At 42.3% G+C, this 20,533-nt stretch overlaps 1 long non-coding RNA gene across 1 annotated transcript; it reads right to left on the minus strand.

Annotated features, from left to right (window-relative positions):
• Nucleotides 1–2,021: 2,021 nt before the first annotated feature.
• Nucleotides 2,022–4,545, minus strand: LOC122405750 (uncharacterized). The gene is made up of 3 exons (XR_006259817.1): nucleotides 4,372–4,545; nucleotides 4,038–4,201; nucleotides 2,022–3,712 (listed from the first exon to the last, which is right to left on the minus strand). It is a non-coding gene; the product is annotated as an uncharacterized lncRNA (long non-coding RNA).
• Nucleotides 4,546–20,533: the final 15,988 nt, after the last annotated feature.

Genomic DNA, 20,533 nt, shown 5'->3' on the forward strand with positions numbered 1-20,533 from the left:
GAGAGTCGGGTCTACTCTCAAACGTCTGTGAATATAGTGCGCGTAAACACAGTAAGAATGCGAGCTTTTTTCGAGGTTTCAAATAAATTCGACCCTTTCGCTAGGATCTCTCATCCGTTCCTGTGTCAATCTGTCTCAGGCCTCGAATTCTTAAGCGGCTTAACTAATCACTTTTAAATTCGACAAGTTAAACTGGATGTCTCGGGGTTTGAGTTGTCGCAAAAAAACAATATTGAATTCCGTGAATATCAAGCGACGTTAAAGCGTTTCGATTCTTGTGACCAAAGTATTGTCAAAGGAGATTCGTTTCGAGGACTCCAATTATTTTTGGTATGCAAGTGGCATTATTGGATCCGAGAAACTCGTAACCAGAAACGAGGCTTCGAGTCGGTTGACATTCAAAAAATAATTTAATCAGGAATTTCCGAATTCCAAAAATCCGTTTTTTCGCCCAAATACAAAACAGTTTTATCATAATAATATAAAAAATTCAAACTTTCACATAAAATGGATAAACACCTTTATGGGAACGTGACCCATGCGAGGACTCGAGGAATCGTAATAAAAAAATTGGAATCACGAATTAAGACGCTCGGAATAGTAATGTTTCTGTCACTCTATGAAACACTACTGTCACTTTTATTATTTTGAAGATTTAGGTGCTGCCTCGTGCAAAGCTCGTAAAAATTATTCTACACATCGTGAATGAAATGCCAGCAGATCATAATCGAGAAGTTTGCTTAAAGGAGGTTCTTCAGCCATTGCAAATAATTGGCGAGGCCCAGGCCTCTCTCCCTCTTCCTCTTTCGTTGTCATTCCTCCCTTTATTCACTGATTACGTAAAATTTGATTTCGGCTCTGCTGGTGGCATTGACTGAGCCCATGAGTCACCGGTAATTCGAGATCGTGAAGTATCCTCCATACAAACACAGTGTTTTGTATCGAACTCTCGTTTCATTCACGTCCCCGCGATTCCTCTTCTTCGGGAAGAAGGGTCATGAAAAAAAAACAACTGCAGCGAGAGCATCAGCAGCAGCAGCAGCAACAACAACAACAAAAACAGCAACAATCCTGGAGGGCACATATACGCAACATACAAACTTCAAACTTTACGAGGCCTCACGACAAAAGACGTTAACGAAGAGGCGAGAGGGTTTTCGTAGCTCGAGGGGGTGAAGGAGTGAGTAAAAGGCAAGAAGGTAGAGAGGAGAGCGAACGGTCGCGTCTTGGGTCTGGTCCACAGTGAGACCAGTCCTCTCTTTCTTTCTCTTCCTCTCTTTCTCGAGCAAGTTGGCATTCGATGGGTGTGTCCCCAGGATTGGAACGACACGCTCGTTCTCTGATCTTGCGAGTCCGTGGATCCAACCAGAGAGAAAGAGAGAGAGAGAGAGAAACGGATAAAGAGCAAGCAGAGGAATCAAGCAAGAGAGTCCCACAGAATGGAGACAGGATTTTAAAAAAATAATAAAAAAAAAATAAAAAAAAAAAATAACGGGAGAGATTTAGACCTGGCAACGAGCAAGTAAAGCGAGAACCGAACGATTCCGAGGGGAAAAATCGGCATCGAAAAAAGAAGAGAGAGAAGAGGATGAAAAATGAAAGACACAATCAAACGGACACGTATACACAGAGAATCGAAAGAAACACTGGAAAATACAAAGAGAATACGAAATTGAAAGAAACTTACTGGGAGAATGCATGAAATTATGTTCCCTACAGACTATTGTGGAATTAAATCACTAAATCGACTCGGAATTAATCTCAAAAGTATCAAGAGTCTTAATAGGTTGAAAACCATTGAAAACACATTATCTTGTAAACTTACAACTAAACATTTTTTTGTGCACTCCAATTTCTCGAATGTCGATGAATCTTGAGCGAGATATCGGCGAGAAAATGGGAGTAGAAATTGCATGAAATTTTGCGTTGATCATTAATGCGAAGAGAAAAAAATGATTTGGACTCGTGGTTGCTTCGAAATGTATGTTTATTGTGTTGTTGTTTTTTTTTTTTTTTTTTTTTTTCAAGCGTGCAAGAGGTTTGTTTTATATTGTCGTCAAAAGGCCGCGCGCGTCTTGTATTACATATTTCTCTTTCTGTGTCTGCGAGTGGAGAACACACCTTTCCTTCAGCATTCTTCGTCTCCTGTTTCCTCTTCTACTTCTCGTACTTCTTCTGGTGCTGCTTCTTCTTCTTCTTCTTCTTCTTTCTCCGCATCTTCGCATGTTTTTTAGTCGCTTTTTCATCATCTCCGGTCCTTCCTCTTGGTCTTCTTCTTCTTCTTCTTCTTTTATTCTCGTTCATTTCGTCTCATTCTTCGCCTCGTCGTTTTTCTCCTTTTGCTTCTAGTGCTCTCTTTCAGCATCGAGAGTAGTGGCTCACGAGAGAATAAATCGAGCGCGGCAGGCGCGGATGCGAATTAGCCCGGCGGGGACAGATTTTTAATAGACTGGAAAAACGTTTACGGACCGGTTGGTCTCCGCAACGTTGCGGCGCGCCCGTGGAAATCACGTATTCCACCACGTTTGTTCGCGCCCGGCCCTCGCTTTCAAAGCCCTAGCTTTTCTTCGACATTTAAGCGCCTCTAGATTCCTTCGATGTATCCTACACTTATACGAACCTTATACAAGGTGTCCCGTTTCAAATTACACCGGCCCCATCATTCATTTGACTCTCAATAAAAAGCTTTCCTGTTTGTTCCATTCGCAGCGCTCCGGCAGCTTCGAACTTTCGCGTGCTTTCTCATACATTTGGACTTGGCTTTTTCAAGTCACATTTCTTGAAAGGACGCTCGTCAAAGTTTCAAGACAATCTAATGCAACTGAATTCCCGAAAAAAATTCAAGCTATTACTCAACTTTTAAGGTAGCTTATATTCCCGTGCTGTTGCGGTTGGGGATTCGGTGGACTGTGGTTGAAAACACTCGAATAATTGAGCCTATTCGCCTATTCGTTGAATCTGGGAAAATCTCTTTTGTCCCCCGGAGCAACAATGTATTTTCGTAGCTTTGAAAAAATGTTGCGCATTCCCAGAGTTCCGGCTCACGCTCCCAATGAAAATGTTCCCAATAATGACGCAATAAAAGTTTTATTTTAACACGATCACGATATTTTCATCCGAATAAATGACTGAACAAAACTTTCGTTCGAAGTATTATCATAAGAATTGAGATATCGATGCTCATCGTAAAACCCATTGCTGCTCCATCCTCCTTGGTATTGGCCTTCAGCCCGTATTTTCTCTTTCGTCACACTCGTGCATTTGCAAATGAAATTATTCTTACGCACGAATCGTCTCTGATATCACCTTATCAAACGGTGATGGTGAGACGAGGAGAAGGAAAAATAATCAGAGAGAATAAAAGAGAGGGAGAGAGAAGCGTTGTAACAGAAAATGGTGTATTTATCGCGTCCCGTGGTCTCTGAAACAAGCAAGTTTGAATAAATAAACGTAGAAATTTCTGGCATTACCTTTATCACTGTATATACGTATATTTACCTGGGCTTTACGCTATTCAATATAAAGGAGGCTCGTGAGTAAGAATGTAATAAAAATATTATCTTAGGAGCATAAAAAAGCCTGTTCTTCTGAGTTAGACCTCACACAAAGGTCGACAAATAAATATGAAACGAACTTCGAAAGCACTTACTCTTCGGAGGATTCCAGATTTAAATTTCTCCGCTTCGGTACGTGAGCTGAAGTATTCGAAACTCTGTTAATCAACAATTGAGTGTGCGCATTAAGGTAGTTCATGCACGAAACGATTTTTTTTAAGAGAGTCTTGAAATTTAGACAGAATTAAATCGGTAGTCGACTTGCGTCCATGTCAAATTTCGAAGGGTTCGTCTTATTGGTTAGTGAGATAAACGTGCTTAAATATGAAGAAAAATACACAGGGTTATTGGGACTATGCGTAAAAAATCGTTCATCTTTCCATGTTACGAATGAACACTTCCTACGAAGTTTATGAAAAACGTTCGCAATAACAATGAAAAAAATTCGAGACGATTGTATTACTAATAATAAATATATTTTACCTTAAAGATCATACGAAATTGTTAACGAGCACTCGTACAACCTCACATTTGCTTATTTCGGCATTTTGTTTATTTTTCGTTTGGCCCGTTTCTGTCATAGAATTCTGTTTTTTGGCTAATACTTTTTTCTTCATCCATTTCCATTTGTGTTTTTTCTTTGCTCTCTGTAATGCGATTTTTTACATAAAAAAATAAAGTATTTTTGCCAGGGACGAATGATTTTTGGGGTTCAGTCAGTGATGGATTCTCTATTAATTAATGCTTTCCAATTTCATTCGCCAAAGGCGATAAGTTAAAAAAAATATATTTACAATTTCCTTCGAGCATGATCTACCTTAAAGGGGAAAAGAGTTGTGAACAGCGGCAAAAAATGGATGAGTATATAATTGGTTTCGATTCCAGGAGCTTCGGAGGTCGATTGAGCCTGAGTTTCTCGTACGAATTCTTCACTTTTATATCTGAAATAATATCGAATATTTTCAGTTCCGTTTGATGGAATTATGAGCGTTTCAACTTGATCGACGTAAGAACGAATCCATGAATTTTCTGACCCCGTCGATCGATAGCCGCGTATTTTTCGTCATTTTGAAAAGCAATATATTAATTATACAAAGTTCATTCAGTTGTTTACGTTCATATTCCGCGTGGGAAGGACGGATCGATGTGTAGGTTTATGAGATTGGAAGAAGCGAGTGTTCGGGACGACGAGGAAGTCTGTTATTTTGGCGAAAAAGAAGTGGGTTGGCTAATATCATTTGAAAAGGTCAGGAACGGAAGCGCGCACATTTCCACTTGACAGAATTCGATGAAAATGTGGTTTGATCCGGAGCTCCTCGTTTATCAATGACAAGAGCCTCTCGCCCCTTCTCCTCCTGTGTTTTCGTACATCTTCATTTTCGTTTTTGGCTGGACGAACGACGTTACTTTCCTATCGTTTCTCTCCAAGTGTCTCCAACATTTTTCCGACCTCCATAATGACCCGATGATCGAATTTTTTATCCTTCATTTTCCTCCTTTATTTCTTCCTTATACTTTCTCCCTTTTCACGCAACTTTTCGCTCCACCTCTGCCTTCCCTTTTTTCCTTTTTATTACTCGAATTTTATTCACCGACGAGCGAAAGAGCGGCAGTTATCAGAGCCTTCGGAGCTCGCGTCGCTGCGGTCGATGCGATCGACCACGATCGGCATCTGCTCGACACACGATCGAATCCCTCAAGCCTCCTATCAACGATGGGTATGCGAACGCGGATCGATGGAAACCCCCCCCGCCCCGCTGCTCCTGCACGCCTCTCTCTTTCTATCTCTCACTTCATTTTCTTCCCATCTTTTTTGCCGCAGCCTCCGTAATGTAGGTGATCGCTACCGTGCGCGTCCGGCTCGCGTGCACGTAACTCATTCGGTCTTGAGATCCTTCCAACGATATCTCTCAAACACACCCATATAAAATACATTTTATTAAATTATTTATAATATTGTCAGGCTCGTTCATCTTTTCTTCTCATTTATGCTGCTGAGGACTTGGCCAAAGTAGATTCGCTCGTTACGATTATTATTATTGGTCTGTCGAACCGCCCGTTTATCGCGGACCTCGCGCAATTCGCTCGAGCTTATCGACGTCGTGGATCGTAAACTCGATTCGATCTATTTTCAAAAGATTTGTGACATCTCTGCTCGCGTGTGCTATATACACACTTTGCAATAACAATAATGATAAATTATTCGTTTGCTCAACAATCGATAAGTCATTTTGCAAATCGCACTACAGCTCATTGTGATATCATTTTTTGATGAAACTTCCACTCGAGTATATTCCATTTTGGCGTGAAGAATGATTTTTCATCGTGAAGAAACCGAGCTCGTTTTTCGTCACTCTTTGTCAGAATAACAATTCGAATAAGCAACGATAAGCGAACAAAAATGAAATACTTGACCCCTCGGAAGAGCAGCAGATTTTTAAATTGGATTTCGCGTAAGTTTATTTTCAAGTAATTGATACGATTGAGTTTGACGGACGAGCTATGATCTTACGGCGGGAGTTTAATCCCGTCGCTGAACACTCTCGTGAAGTGAGATTTGTACAACGATCCCTTGTATTTTGGAATTTGGTATTCGTTATGGAATTTTATGTACACGTCGCATGCGTGCTCTCCCCTTACACGCGTATCCGTATACCGATAATCTTCAGGAGGATCGTGAATCGTCGCGCTCTCGGTCCTCTGCACGCGTTAGCATCCCGTTAACTCGTCCAAGACGAAGCTGCTCGCTCGATCGAACGAGGAGCGCTCCGGAGGCTTCATCCTCGACGCTTTACCGGAGAAAAAGCTTTCATAGTATATGGACCCACAAGCCTATTAGGGCCCGAACTATATATCACAACGACATAAAGATTTCTGTAATATTTTCCGTCCAACAACGCGCATAGCGTGTGGCACATATCTAAAAAACGTGTACGTGTTTGGGTGGGCACATATTTGTATACCGAACACAAAAAATATTTGAATATAGCCGGAACATTGGAGATTGGAATAGAAAATTATCGTGATATCAAATTTTATTAATCTCCCAGCAATAGTATTCCGGCTGGAATGCCCAAACGAGTTTTTAAAAACGCGCTCCTCCATAATACTCGCTCTCGTATAACTTATATAACCGTCATCCGAGTGGCATGAGCTCTCGAAACCACCCACAAACAGCATCGCTCACGTTTTCGGTACGAATCAAATCTAACGCGACGTTTATGATTTTTTTCTTCAGCCTGGACAAAGTTGGACGTTTTTTTTTGAAAATTCGGACAATCCGCATCTACATGAACGCACATTTAAGGTATTCCTTTCACGAACCCGAATATTCTACAAATAAGTGATTTTAAATGACACCAAAGTCAAAGTGCATACTGCCGAAATTTCAGCTCGGGTTATCGAGCATTTAATGAAGAATGAAAACTTGAAAAATCGCAAAATTTATACGGGACCTTGTGGAGATTCCATATCATCATACTACATTTCTATTATAGATAGAAAAAAGATGGAAAAAAAATGTAAGGAATCCATATAGCGACGATAAAAATAAAGGATTAAGGTATGCTCAAAAGAGATATTAACGATAGAAGTTGGAAAAATGGCAGAAGCAGAAGTTTTTCCTATATCACAGCGACTTCTCAGAGGTTAGGAATCAGTCTGAATTTCGAGTGCCCTAGTTTGCGTCACCAAAAAATACGCTCATGCGAAAGAAATACGTTAAGGAAAAAAAAAAAAAAGAATCCGATCAATGAAAAATCGGAATTCGCTGTCTTTGCATACTTCATCGCCTCAACGAGCTTTCATTCCACTAAAATTCTTCAATATTCTCCAAAATTAGTGGATATTTTGACATATTTTGTTGCATGCCATGCTGCTGCTCACCTCTCAATTATTATACGACCCCCTTAATTACGTTTTCCCGGTATCTCATCATATTTAAATATTCAAGATAAAAAGGGATTAGGTTGGAAGAAAAAAAATATGTCATTTTCCTCGGAGATGCGATATTCCTGTAATGAAAGTCGTACCCTATTTCTTGGTGGGCTCGTCTACAGGTCTATGTGCATGAATGAGTAATCAGTGTCCACTCACGCAATAACACAGGTTATGCTCGGAGCAAGAAAGCACAGGTAAATGAGGGAGCGAGTGTTTTAACGATCATGAGAGAAAAGTATGAACGGTGTGAACGGACATGAATCTCTCTCTCTCTCTTTTTCTTTCTCTCTTCGTCTCACGTACGATTTTTACGTTGGTCAACGTCGACATACGCGTAACTCAGGTAGCCTCGAGGATCATCACGAAGCTGGTTATATACATATACATATAACTCGTTTGGAAGGATGGACTTATGAGGCGCGGATGAATTTAAATCGAATTGAGCCTGAGACACACGCGCGGTAATAATATGGGCGAGTCTACCAGCCCTGAGGTTCGTAGTCTGAAAACCGTTTACGCAACTTCATCGGTCTTTCTATATAAATTATTCGAACGATTCCCATCCGCCACGCGCTCTTAACGTTCTCCGAAATTAATATCCTTTTATGAAGGCTTCAACATTTATTTTCACGAACCGCAGCCACATTTTTTCTTCCCATCTTTCATTCATTTTTTCTCAGGTTTGCATTATTCTTTCGCATCGTTCAAGCAATTTTTTACAATTCCTGCGCTCATACAATTCATAAAAGTAGTCAACGCGGTCATCGCGATAACTGCGAGATCGAGTCATTTTTTAAATGAACGAAGATCGATTCGCTCGGTGCCCACTTGGACTTCCAATTTCCATGTTCTCGGGAGCCCAGGTCTCGATACAGAGAATGTTTTCAGCGGGTTTCAGAGTCCGTGCGCGTCACCAGGACCCCGGAAAAAGTGCTTCCCGCTCAAATACTCCGCAATAAAGTTCCCATTCGACGGTGCAACTCCAAAAACGTTTGAAGCTCTGAAGAACACTTGATTTCAGGATCCTCGAGCATCACGCAATTCGCAAACTTATTAAATAAAAAACATGGGGTAGAGCCGCGACTGTTGAAACGCTCATTAAAAACGTCCCGGAAGAGTGATTAATTATTTCAATTATTAGATAATCCACAATGAAGCGAAGAATATTTATATTCAATACACGAAATAACGTTGAATTAACGTTGAATGAAATAGCGCCGCGAAACCCCTCTTAGGAAGTATAAAGCAGAGAAATAAATCGCCGTCGTCGCATGTCGTTCGGTTTTTGAGAAGCACTTAATGATCACACGAGGAGAAAATCGATGCGACGCAAGAGATATTCAGTTCTCTGGATGCTGCGAGAGACAAGAGCGGTCTTAGGACGAGAGAGTCGGACCGTCGGGGCACTCACTCAATGCGGTATTCTCAATTTCTCTCTCTCTCTCTCCCTCTCGCTGGCGATGCTGGTGTTGGCGATCGTGCCACGGGACCGCCTTCTACCTCCTCAATGAGAATTACGTGCATCCGTTAGTTTCACGAGACTCGTTCTGACGAGACTCGTTCTCGCCGCGCTTATTTACAATTTACCTCTTGCGCTCTCCCGTGCGCGCATATGTACAGTAAATCTGTCCGACCGAATCTCTCGCGACATAAAGCAAGATATATATCGAACGGGTCCATCTATACCCATGTGAAATCGTACCGAGGGACCATCTACGCCGAAACTATCGATACAGATTCGACTTACTTTCCCTATGTGGGAAAATTCATCTGGTCGTAAGTCAAGAAATCTTTTGAAATTGTGCGGTTGATCGGCTCTGATTGACTCCTCGACGTCATCCGTCGAGCGCTCATCCGATTGCTCATGCGTCCAAAATCTGATTACAGTTTTTAGGTCGACAAGGATTGTCTAGTTTTTTTTGGAGATCGAATTTCAGGGATGTTGGGTGTTTCAGCTAGTTGGGATTTGTGGATATTTCGTGGGATTTAAGTTGAGTGGGATTCAAGGTGTTCCTTTCACGAATATCCTACAAATAAGGAATTTTAAATAACAGCGAATTCAAAGTGCATGCGAATAGATTGGCGAAAATTCAGGTCAGGTTATCGAACATTTAACAAAGAATGAAAACTTGAAAAATCGCAAAGTTTATACGGGAGCTTACGGAGCTCCCACATTTCTGTTTAATAATAATTCATATACCGAATAGTTCTAAATTCCTGATACACGAACTGTCTCACAGATAGAAAAAAATAGAAGAATAAGCAGAAGCTTTTCCGAGATAATCGAGATTTCTCAGAGGTTAGCGATCAGTCCAAATTTCGAGTGCCACCAAAGTTTGCGCCACCAAAGAATACATTCATGCGCGAAAGTCGAAATTTCCTGAGAAATGATTGAGCGGATTTCATCAATGATTATCGATTCGAGCTCGAGCCACCTTTTGCGCATTGAAACAGTCCGTTAAATGCGTTCATTGCAACAAAAAGTGCAGCACGTAACTTGACCCATAAATCGAGAAGTTGTAAATCGTCAAATGATCCTCACGTCCGATGTCGAGCAATTGGCGAGCGTTTTTCTCTCCCAGTTTTTGTTTCATATACTGCGTGAGTCTCTCAATGATCCTATTATCAGTGCCTCGACATTGCCAGTCTTGGACAGACAATGCGGCTATCCCTCGTGAGAACATCTTCGATGTCCCCCGGTAATTACCGGAAACGATCCTTAATCGCCCGTGTGTCTTGTGAGCGCTGACGGGCCTCTTATAAGTTACGGCGTAAAAACGCTCGCTGGCACTCGCAGCTCTCGCGAAACTGTGCGCGAACCCGCACGTGAGTCACTCAATCGGCGAACGGAGAACCGAATAGTAATAAGCTCGTCTTCCCGATGACGAACAAACGAGCCAAATATAGCCCGATAGTGGAACAATCTGCTCGCGGAAGGACCGTTTTTTCGCATCGGCTTTTTTTCCCTTTTCACTAATTATCTCGGCCGACTTACAAGTTGCGAAATTTCGCTCATGCAGTTTTTTATCCCGCGCAAACATTCTATCCGTTAGATTTCGTATTCGGGGCTTGAGGTTACGAATTTACGGTGTCTTTTGTGTGCAGCGAGGACTCGAAAATGACTTGACGAAAACTCGATTAATTTGATATCGTTGCTTGTGTTCGAGCTCCTCAAATCTTGCTGTGTTCAACTGTAAATTTCGATCGTGAAAACAGTTTTAATCATAGCAAAGTGGCATTAATAAAATTTTACGATCTTCCGTCGGTGAACTACGTGCGAAAAAATAGCACAGCTTAAACCCCTGTCAAAGCAAAATACGCAATTTCAAAGTTTTCATTCGGAATTGACTTGGAAGTCGTAGTAATTTTCACAATTTTTTTTTCTCCTTGTTAATATTCAAGGGGGAATGAAACGCTGCAACGTACCTCAGTAAGTTTTCAAACATTTCGGCGGATCGGCGATACTCGTATTCGAGCGGCTCCTTGGAACTCGAGTGCGTAAAACTGTCAAATAAGCAATTCAGAAACACTACAGTGGCATCGTGATTCTTACAATTTTTTTCTCTCCACGTAGAAAACTCATTTGAAAGGTTAAGAAAACCGAAACGATACCTGAGCAATTTTTCTCCTCAGGCGATTGACAAAATCTCGACAAAATACGAAAAGGAAAAGTTGAAAGAGCCAGCAGTAATCACATGCGGAGTCTCCAGCCGTACTTATCTCTTCGCAGCCCCCCATAAGAGTGTAAAGTACTGTAATTTCAATAAAGCATCTCGCGAGCACATGTAATGTAGCGAGCATACATAATCACAGAAGGCGAATGAATTTAAATCGGTTGGATCTTAAATCTAGTCATTTTCCTCGCAGTCGGCATGGGCCCGTGCGTTGCTTTCGCTATTGGCTCGAGGCTGTGCCTGCCAATATTTTCCGCGCTCGTATATGCGCGCGATGTATTGCTGCGCACGCACCAACGATAACGACAGCGAGAGGAATTATTGCAGCAAATTCCCCGGAATTATGTACACGAAGACGTCTCATTATGTCGTATCGTACGTACAATAAAAATATAAGAAAAAAACAACGAAAAGAGAAGAAAAAATGCGGGCTTCGGGTGGCGTCGCAGATGGCATGTCTCGACATTCCACGAGCCTGGTGGTTGCAGCGGCTCACGTGCTGGAGCATCCCGACGCCTCGGGCGGTCGCGTGCCACTGAGGGAATTCCTCGATCTCGACACCAACAACGTTACAGCCTTGCTCACGCCGACAAAAACTATTCTTCCCAACCTCCTCCCGTCTTTGTCCCTTGCGGTTTACCCTTTTTCTCGCTCCCTTCGATCGAGAGCATCCGCATTCGATTCTCGATGACATTCTGCTGGAGTCGCGACGAACGCACGTACATCTTCATAGTGGATCTTAACGCGGGGAAAAAAGCCTTCTTGTGTACGACTTTCATCGATGCTCGTGTGATACGAAACGAATGTTGATCGTTCGGTGTTCACTTTTGATCTCTGCTGAGAGCTACATCCAATGCGCATTGGCTCGTGAGAAGACACTTTGCCGATATGGAATGGACCTTTCGTGCCAATACTCGAGGCTCCGCGTCGTCGCAACTGCGAATAATTATTGCGACTTCGACGCTTTATTTTGCTCAAATGAAAATAAAAAAAAATGAAAAAAAAAAAAAAACATGTATAATTTGAACGACGGGAGAGGCACGGTTCGCAACACCGTTGAAGAGACGAAGACACCGGGAGAGATAGAAAATGAAAAAAAGCCACGTGCAGTTGTCACGAATAGCACGCGCGCATGATCGCACGTGGTGGCGCACAAACCGCGGCACTTGGAACAGGCCGATTTGTGCACGTATATAGCCTCGGGTGGTCGCGTGCCTCACGTTGGATTCAGTCATTGATAGCAAAGGCAAAAAGCGTCCTCGCGGCACACGCTCTCGTGAAACCACCACTGATCCCGAGAGAAAGAGCAACGGAGAGGCCAATAAAAAGAGAGATAAAAAGTAAAAGGGAAAGAGAAAGAGGGAACGAGATACCGAGAGAAAGAGCAGCGCGAGCAATGAACAGCAGCTGGTTTTCTATACGGTAGAGTGATTTCCACGTTCCGAGCTCTCACGAATCGTTGAAATCGTATAGAAATCCATGTTAATTCAAGCCTATCCACAACCATAATCATCAATAGCGACCACCTCTCCCCTTTCATTATATTATCATCGATCACTAGTGACAAATACCTGTGTCTCGTAAAACAAGAAATACTTTTATTGCTCGTGTGTGAGCCATACCAGACTTATCGACGCTGCGTTAAATTCATTCTTTTCCATTTGAAATATAACAGTTCGAATATCGGATAGAATCCTTGTTGGAAACCTACGAATTAGCATTTCGGTATTTCATTAAAAATACGCACGAATGGGAGTATCCGTCGATTCGTTATTAGTATTATTAATTACAAAGCGTTTGAAAGACTCAATTTTTTTTCAATATCACGTCGACGGAAGTTCAACGATGTAACAGTTGTATTTGTTAATTTGTGTTGAATTATATATGTTGTGATATTGAACTCGGGTTCCAATTTCTCGTTACGACAAATGATTGGTCAAATTTCGGTACTTCGGCGTCATAAAATCACAGTTTGTCAATTTGAAAAACAGCACGGGGATTTTGAATTACACAAAAAAGTATGGAAAGCTTCTATTTACCTTCGATTCGGTTATCGATGGATCGACGTTGGAAAAATGTTGAACTAACGACTTTGAGTCACCACGTTTGAGTCTGCGTGAATAATTTTCGAACGGAGATAAACGATGTTTTATTTTTTTACAAATATATTTCATACATCCATTAGAATGATTCACGAATCGATGCTAATGAATATTGATTATCATTCGAAGCATTTTATTTTCATCTGCCAGAATCGTTTTTGTTCTTCAGTGTTTTTCGAAGTGAAAAAAATAAAAAAACGAGAAAAAGTGTAAAAAAGATTCGACGTGAAAACTTGTGTTATTCGAAATAGCGCATCGCACGTACTTTTAAGGCTAGAACTCGAAAAGTCGGCGCTAACGGTGGAGCAGACGTTCGGTCAATGATTCATCATCGTCACCGGATGATTTCGCAATCGTAGCGTGCTCAAGAGTCGTCAGCGAACTAACCACTTTTTCTTTTATAATTATATGTTCATATTCCTTCCCGCTTAGAAGAGAGCGAGAGATTGGAATGGTTTCTTCGTAAAAAAATAAGAATTTTATAGTCCGAAAATGTTAAAATGAAATGTCCGCGGAGAATTCCTGCGTTCTAAAGGCTACGTCGAAAAGAGTGTGGGACTACCGTGTTCGAATATTTCCGTAAGTCGTTTCATACCATCAAAGTATTCTGCTCGCACAGCAGGAATTCGACAAACGGAATCGAATGAGGGAAAAAATCGGATTGCAATTCTGTAAAATACTGCAACGATCGCAAATAAAGTTCCTTTTCAAGATCGCTGTCATTATAATATCGAATAAATTGTGTGATTCATCGTCAATTATCACAATTATTACTGTTTTAAAATTCATAAAAGTACTTGCATAATGTGTAATCGGATAATCGGTGCGTTTGGCGCTCCTCGCGAGTGTAATGATCAACCGATGCGTTCAATGAAAATTCTACAACGCAGGAAAAAAGCAAGTCGGAAAAAATGATTTCTATTACAAAGGAATAACAAAATTTGAGAAGTTTTAGCATAAAAACCAAAAATGAATAACCGGATGGGCTCAAATTCGGTTTTTCGTGTGCCCCAACGTCGTAAATTTCGCCCTCGCGCCTTCGTTCATGGCGCGGAAACCAGCGCGTTTCTCCGCTTCAAAAATTCAGAGAAATCTTATTTTTTTAGCACTTTGCGCCTAATTACCAATTATGCCTCCGCTTTGGGAATTCCGACTCGCCATTCGGTGTTCCGGCTTCGTCGCAGCCTGCGGCCAACTTGGTTTTAGGAGTTTCTTGAATCCAGTTCGACTCTGTCGAGTCGAAGAATTTTTGGCAGCTGCAACAACGAGCTGCGAGACGTCGAAGAGGAATCGGACAGCGAAAACGTGTGTTCCGAAAGATTATGACGGAAACTAACGACGCCAAATGAGAAATAAAAGATACTTCGGATCAGTAGAATCTTGAGAGGTGTTCTCGCGGTGCCCGCGTTTCTCGATGACTTTTCGTCTCAGATCTCATGTAATATACCACGGATTCGAACTCGTAGCCTGGCGAAGAAGTTGGCTCGGAAGCAGAGAGCAACCTGAGTCAGAATCCCCCAAGACGCGAAATTCGAATAAACGCGTGTACGTGTTCATTATCCTTTATAGACGAACGTGTCCACCAACATGTGTTTTTGAGAAAAAAAAACGTCTGTGCGGGAGTGTGCGTAATGAATTCATCGTGGTATTTGGGGATGCTTGGCTCAGGTGGTTGCGTGGCGGCTCGAAATAACATCGCTCGCCCGCGCAAAATCGAGACGACTCGGGATGCGAATAGTACGCGCCCACCACCTCGGCAGGCCGCTTTAATTTTAGATTTTGTTGTGCTATACTCGTAGAGAACTCTCGCGGCACGGTCGCGCGCCCGAGCTTTATACTTCTCAAATTTAACGGATAGCAGAAGAACACGCAGCGAAAAGTGCGCGGGAGATGAGCGAGTATATCAATGAGGCAGGAAGAAAACACAATTTTCAGCTTTTTTCCACTGCGTGCTCTCACATCCTCTCGTGTCACAACCGCAACTATATAAAACCAGATATGTTGACCTCAGCTCTCCGGGCTCGGAGACCCCGTTGGAGACTCCGCCGAATAGACCTTTAGCACGCGCCGGATCGTGCCAATTTCCTCCTCTGGGCTTTCCGCGAAATCAGAACTCCTCAAAAGTTATCTCGCGCAAGAAACTCGACGAGTTTAGTGGCTCGATTTAATCGTTGCGCAAAACGCATCGATATCGCAGCGGTAAAAAATGAGGCAGGATTTTCACGTTAGTCTATAAATATTCGCTCGTATCGGACACGGACTCGCTGCGCACTAGAATAATGCGCTACGTCCAGTGAGTATAATAAACAAGGACGGCAAGTTTCGTCATAATGCGGAGGCGTGACTAATTATTTCTCGAACTTGAGAACTTTTATCGTTGAAATTTGTCCACCGGTAGGTGAAAGAGCAATTGGAAACTGAAAGAAGTTTGGGATCGAGTGAAGAAATGGTAGAGAAGGCAAAAGTGAGATTGAAAATATGAAGAAGGAGGAAAAAGGGAATGAAAAAGTGAAGCGGGGAGAGGCTCGTCGGGCGAATTCGCGTGTTAGCGGGAGCAGCCGTACAAGAGCGGTCATAAGAGCGACCAACCAGTCAAGCGAGATACTCTTGGCTGCTCATCCATCGGATGGAGTGTCCAAACGGCGAGAGCTGCGAGAACAAACAAGTCAACCGGAGTATACCTTGTTACGAGAGAAAACCAGCCAAGATTTTCAGCCTCGGCTACAGTTCCAACTTAGAGACTCTCTCCCTGCCCAGTCCGCACGAGACTCGAAATAATATACGAGTAAAGACGAAAAAAGATAAGAAGAAAACAAGAAGAGAGAGAGAGAGAAAGAGGGAAAAAAAGGAAAACGTTAGCACGAAGATGTTGTTCGCTTTTATGGAGGCACGCGGATCTCGGAGTCGTGTAAAGAGAATGAAGCGGTTTTCCAATAAACAAAATCTCGTAAAAGCCCCAAGAGGACAACCAATGTAGGTGCTATTCTCGATACCATATACAAACAGAGAAAGAGAGAGAGAGAGAGGAAAAATAGTGTACCCGCATATGCGTTGATGCGTGTCGCGCGTGTGTTGACCGAGAATAAAATCCGTATAGAGAATAAAATTACAAGAGCTAAAGCCACAGAAACGATGTTCTAAACGGCTTATGCTTTAGCCAGAGTGAAAAAGATAACGGCTCATCCGAACGATACTGAATTTGTCCTCGGGAGAAGGCAAAAAATTAGCCACAAAAACTAGTTAGAAAACGTCTCCCATCCATTGATCGCTAACGACTGCGTGCTCCAGTCTCGTGATGCGTAACGAGGGAAACACTCGCCCCGAAGAATTCGGCTCAGCTGCATTTGGTCCATCGTTTAAATCTTCCATATGTGCTTGGGAACTAGTCGTAAAAACACGCCCGCGTATATAGTGTCACTTCGAAGAAAAAAGGGTAAACGAAGAAATCGTACTTTGCCTGGTGACCGTATGCAGAATACGAATTTTTAATCGAAACTGATAACTTTGAGGAATTGTGGGATCGACACATTAAATTCGTGTCAGCCTACGATGTGCAACGGCGGTAATGCTTAAGGGAGTTTCGTTCGTAGAACAGGCAAAGTCAAAGAAAAAGAAAACTCCATTGCGTAACGAACGATGACTGTTAAAGTTCTCAGTCGTTTATGCTCGTTCGTGTAATTTTATAAATTTGTTGGTCAGCCTCCAGCCGCAAGGTGGACTCGCTTAATGATCTGCTCCGGCCACGGGACAAATCATATTGTAATTTCATGAAGATGAAATTTGATCGGAAAGCAGCTACTTTTTCTGACGAGCGTTCGAGCCCGATGGAAAATATTCGGGTTTCGTTAGTCCAATATTTTTAAATTACGTATTCAGTGACACATGTGACAATCGTGCGTAAGCTGAGAAATATTTCAATAGATTCAAGTCTTTCGGTAGAAAAGTCAGTCGCGTTGGAAATGCTCTAATTGGAGATGGACGGCTCTTGTAAAAAATTACAGTCATGAAAAAAAATTGGTCGCCCGAAGTGCGTATTTGTACTGTCCGATCTCGAGCTCCGATGTGACAAATCACTTCTTCTTTTCATAACTGTGTCATCGCTCCGGAGTGTGATGTTGTGAAGTGGTGCTCTATTCGTCGGGAAGAATTTAAGTGTGCGGCCTGCTTCCGAAGGACGGAGCTTTCCGAAATTTCGTTTCGTTTATTTGGCTCGAAGCCCGTGGGAAATTCCCGGATTATTTCATTACGAATTACTTTTTTGCTTCGAAGCGCGAGTTTCTGCTCTCCCTTCGCGTTTGAAAAAATACGCTCGTTTCGGGGCCCAGAAACGGCAGGCTGCTTGGCAGAGCAATCACAAAATTGTTGAAAAATATTAACAAAATGGCGAGCAGCGTGAAAATGGGCACCGCGAAGCTTTTGTCGCGTTCGAAATTCGACACGCAATCCTCATGAGAAATAGCCACGAAACAAAAATATTCGCAATAAATCTATCTCGCGACGAAAATTTCGTCTGCAAAAAAAAAAGGGGGAGCGACGTGAAATACGCGCGCACGTATCTGCGTACACACATACATTGCGAACACACGATTTCCTTACGGTGAGTTTCGTAACAAAAGCTCGGTCCTGTAAAACATACGGTTTGGATTTCAAATTGAAATGAAGCTCATAAATCACCGGTTGGCCTGAGGGCATTCCCCAAAATCCTTCACGGGCATTGTACCAATGTAAAAATGGTAAAAATACTGTCAGTGAAAATCTGAAAGTGGGTATCGAGCGCGAGTATGAGAGCAGTACGCTTAAGGCTAAACGTAAACGCTTTAGAAATAAGGTACGCGAGAGGCAAGTATTGAATGAATGAAGAGGATTTAAGAGGAAAAAAAAAGAAGAAGAAGAAGAAGAAGAAAAAAAAGGAGGAATAAGATTGAAAGAAAAAGGAAAAATTCCTCGACGCGTTAGAAGTGCTTTTTTATTTCTTTTAATCTTCGGAGCTCTCTCGCCTCGTACGGGCTTGGGATGAATAAGTGGCGCACCGCAACACGGCAGCTCTCTCTCTGAAAAGATTCGGAGAGCAAGCCAGAGTGCGGAGGAGACGTGGACCGAGCGCGTGCCACGAGCGTGTCGAATGCCGTCACTTGTGTATACCCACCGACGCGTTCCTCGCGCCCGCTCATTCGGTTGCTCGTGAATCCGGCTCGCTCTCTCGTCGTGGTTGCGTGATCCCAAATAGGGCGTCAGGTGGTTGCCATGCTGGTCAACGTGCTCCTCGCTTTCAACTCGCCTCCTCCCATCATCCGCCCCCTCTTATTTTAACCCTTTTCATTCAATCCCTCTAACTCCGCCTTCATTATTTAATACCCTTTTAATTAAACTCGACACCTAATCACTGCCTCGAAACAATTATTTGAGAAATTTCATCCCCGGTGTCACTCTAAATATCATCGCAATCTAACAAAAACCATTTGTCAGGCGAAATTCTTCGCCGTTCAAATTTATCGTCGTTTAGTCAGTGCTGGAAATCGATCGCTTCCCATTATCTTTCGGTCTAAGCTCCGATTATCTTAAGGTAGTTCACGCACGAAACGATTTTCTTAAGAAAGTCTCGACTGACTCGCGTATCAAATTTTAAACGATTCGTCTTATTGGTTATTGAGACAAAAACGTGTTTAAATATGGAGAAAAATACACGCAGATTGCCTCAGTAGTAATAAAGATATATATTATCTTAAAAATTAAACGAAATTGAGTACTCGCATAACTTCACATTTGTTTATTTCAGCATTTTGTTCCTTCTTGGCTTGGCCCATTCCTGTCTTTTTATTGATGCTTTTTTCTTGATCTATTTCCCTTTGGGCCCTCTAATGCGAGTTTTTAGGCATAAAAAATTATGGTATTTTCGCCAGGGACGAATGAAACTTGGGATGCAGTTAGCGATGGATCCTCGATTAATTAATGTATATTAGAAATGATTTACAATTTCGAATTGATAACTCGCTATTCGCGTTCCAAACCAGAAATTCGATCGTACCGACGAACGTTTTTCTTGCTTTTTCGAAAACGTGAAATAAGGAGACTGGAAAGGTTCGACGGAGAGAACGATTTTCACCAGCACCGCACGAGCATCGATCCCATTCCCACTTCGCTATCGTCGACTTCGTATTATCCGAAATGTAAAAATAATCAATATTGCAAACACATTCGTAAAGCAGGGAGACAAAAATTTCCTGTTTTTATCGTGGCCGATATTCGTACAAGATCTTTCACGAGATATCACAATACGTGGAAAGAAGATTCTCAAAATAGAAACATATTTCGAGGGTATCGTCGTTCCCAGCGAGACATCTTCGCCGAATGATCGAGAGAACTCGGCATTTAATAAAGCTGAATGCTAGTTTCGTGGGCGGTGTCGCATGACCCAATGAGCGGAAGTATCCCGTACACTAAAATCCCGGAGTGCAAATAATTAACAAAGCGCGAGTGTTTGGTAAGGTATCAATAATTGGACGTGGGAGTGCACTGACGTATTCATTTTTCAAAATCCTCACACGCGTTTACCCGCAGAGCCGTCCATTTCCTACTGCGAATAATTATCGCTCGAGTGATTCAGATGAAAATTTTTATTCCGAACAACGAATATTACGAAAGTCATCCGCTACAGATCCGTGCTATCTTCATCCCATGAATTTCTCAATAGCGGCCAATTTCGGCTAAAACTTGGCAACTTTCCAAATATTCATGAGTCACCCAGTTTCTCGTTGTTTTATTATAAAACTTTTGTTCCATAATATTCGTGAGTATATCTACCAAATGAAAGCACACAGTTTCGAACTTTGGAGTACAAAAGCTCCTTAACGCCAGACTTGATTTATTTTCGGGGTAAAGAGCAACAATTTTTCGATGCTCGCGATCCCCTCGTATCGACGTTGTTCCACAGGGCACGGTGCATGGCTCTGACCGTTGAACCGAGTACCTTTGGTAAAGCACCGAGAGTCTATTTTCTCTTTGATTGTTGAACTCGAAGACGAGTCTGGGATAATTAACCTGCCTCGCACGAGGGATACTCCTTCGCCCGTAATACGCGAATTTTCTTCTATTTTCGGAACCACGCGCTCTCCGCGCTGAGGCACGAGTTTGGCTTCGGCGTGAGACGGATTCTCGCGAGCGTTATACGAATCCCGCTAGAATGTCAAAATCTAAGATAAGAAAGATATTATTAGGATTCTGGGGCACGTTCCCCATAAAAATCCTCGAGGCCTGCGCTCGGAAA

Source organism: Venturia canescens, chromosome 2 (assembly GCF_019457755.1).
Source record: "Venturia canescens isolate UGA chromosome 2, ASM1945775v1, whole genome shotgun sequence".
In the NCBI taxonomy this organism is placed as follows: domain Eukaryota; kingdom Metazoa; phylum Arthropoda; class Insecta; order Hymenoptera; family Ichneumonidae; genus Venturia; species Venturia canescens.